At 29.4% G+C, this 2,669-nt stretch overlaps 1 non-coding gene across 1 annotated transcript; it reads left to right on the top strand.

Annotated features, from left to right (window-relative positions):
• Positions 1-2,090: 2,090 nt before the first annotated feature.
• Positions 2,091-2,162, top strand: Trnaw-cca (transfer RNA tryptophan (anticodon CCA)). The gene has a single exon. It is a non-coding gene; the product is annotated as a tRNA-Trp (tRNA).
• The last annotated feature ends 507 nt before the right edge of the window (positions 2,163-2,669 follow it).

A 2,669-nucleotide genomic window follows, 5' to 3' on the forward strand; every position in this document is an offset into this window, starting at 1 on the left:
AATCTTTACTAATCTAATTTTAATAATCAATCTTTCAATTTTTTAAAAAAAATTATAAAAATGCATCTAGGAAATGCCCTACCTGTCATGTTGGAATAGCAGGCCTTTCCCCTGGAAGGTTAAACCAACAGTTCTCCTGACCTTATCGTAGGGGGTCCTCTACTATTTCTACAAGGACCATTATAATTTTGTCCCTTATCTAGAAGGGATTGTTAATAGTTAATGACAAGCTATTATTCTTTAATTAATTAATTAACAATAATAGGTCGTTATGGTTTCTTAATGTTTTAAGGTTGAATATATTTAGCTTTTAAGCCTGTTATATATTTTAAAATGTTCTTAAGTTCAGATTTAACAACTTCTTCATTCTTAGTACGTTTTTAGCCTTTTTTGGATTGGCTGTATGCTCATGACTATATGCATTGGCAGGAACTATGATTGGTTCCTAACGGCAATTACCGGTAACGATACAACCCCTCCCGTAGGAGGCATGCCCTATCATCTGTAGGGGTAGCCAAACCCACACCATTTCTGCATCCACCAGGACTAGGAGTATCAATCACTACATCGGAAGCTTCTCATCCCCTTATCTGAAGTGCCACGGGGGGGGGGGGTGAACGAAATTCGTTAACTGCTTCACCGTTTGTCAATCTATGGATTCACAAGCATGTAAGCGCAATAACTAGAAGTCTTAGATAAATGAAATTTTGTATGTGATCTTGTTAATAAAATCGTAAATGTGTATAAAATTTTGATTACATCCGGTCCAGAAAAAGGCCCCCAAAATACTTACTATGCTATGTTTACCAATACTTATCCTTACTATACTATGAAGCATAAAACACTCGTGTGCGGGATTTTGAAAATAAGAATCTGAGTTCTAATGACTTAATGCAGAACCCGCAATTGTTTTGCAAGGGAAAGAGAGAGAAAATGAGAATAACATTTTTATTAAGGAGTGTAGGGTTACAACAGTTGGGTTTCTTGTGTTTAACTTTTTTTTTTACCTTTTATATTTCATACTTTGGAATATTTTTACATAATAATTACATAATTTTTTAAATTCTTAATCATGCTGGTACATGATTAAAGGTTTTAATTTGATGTAGCGTTTCGCATCATTCATTACCAAATAGTAATATAAATATTACAGCAAATTTTAAAATATCTCAACTCCTGTTCTTACATAAGTGTTTGATATCGATTATTTTATTTAATAAAAAACATTCAATCGAATTTATGAAAGCTCCTAGTTCGGTAATCATTGAATATTTTTTTTATAAAATCAAACAATAGTCAGTACTCAAATACCAATAAAAAAATCAGTGGCCCAAATATAGTTTCATTTTTTGTTCTTATGTGTACATTTTCATTATATATGTTTATATACACTTATTTATACTTACTTATACTTAATTATACGTACTTACCACACTCACTATAAATTAACATCCTTTCTCATTATGAATTTGAACACCAGATGGCAACACGAGTAGGATATCAAGATTGGAAAGCAAAACTGAGCAAAGCCAAAACAAACTTTCAGAAGCAAAAGTAACAAACTATATGATTAAAAATGAAATAACTTGATTCATACCTCTCAATTATTTGACAAAAAACAAACATCTGCATAAATAGGAGGGTAAATATCCTAGCTGAGATACAATTTCCCTTCAATAATGCAACATTTTTTTATTTGATTTAATAACAGTAAATTTTATATACTGCTTTATATCATTATTTTTTGGTTCTATTATAGAACAATTTTTAAAAATTTTTAAACGCGTTTATTGCGGAAGAAATAGAAAGAAATCGTATTGCAGTCACTGTCCCAAACGTGTGATTTATTTCAAATAAATGATATATCGTATATTACATATGATATACCACTTAAATGATGTTAAATTCGATATGGATTCTTGATACAAAGGTCTCCAATGGATTCTATATACAGGAATTTCTCATTGGAACTATTAAATGTAAACAATATATCAACATGCATTTTACAATATATATGTATATCAATCATAATGAAACAAAATATACCAATAAAAAATGTTTTATAGCATTTTAGAGCTTTTAAATGTGTGGGCTCGGTGGCGCAACGGTAGCGCGTCTGACTCCAGATCAGAAGGTTGCGTGTTCAAATCACGTCCGGGTCATTTCTTTTTAATTTTTTTTTACTTTGTTCCCGAGTTTTTGATTCATTTTAATTATTATTTTATATTTAAACCTTCATTAAATAATGTTTCCTCAAACAAGACAAAAAAAAATCCAAAAGTGCAATCAAGTTTGTTTTACTTTCCCTTCTCATCTTTTAATCACTCATTATTTTTTAACCAATTTTAAAGTAAAATAATTTCACCTACTACTAACTTTTAAACACAGCCGTGGTTTAATGGAAGTGATTATAACAGATCATTTTTAAAAATCAGTCTTTCTGTATTAATAAAAGTAAAATTCATAAATAGTTTTTCAGCTACAGAAATGCAAATTATATTTTATTTCCGCTCATTATTAGGGTGAGTTAAAAAAAAGAGAATGTTTTAATTACGATTTTATAACAATGAATTAAATAGCTAATTTTTATGAACCAAAAATTTACATAATTTTGAATGATCTAAATCTTTGAATCTTAGTGATGATAAAGTTTTACAAATACTGCATAT

Source organism: Argiope bruennichi, chromosome 4 (assembly GCF_947563725.1).
Source record: "Argiope bruennichi chromosome 4, qqArgBrue1.1, whole genome shotgun sequence".
Classification (NCBI taxonomy): Eukaryota; Metazoa; Arthropoda; class Arachnida; order Araneae; family Araneidae; genus Argiope; species Argiope bruennichi.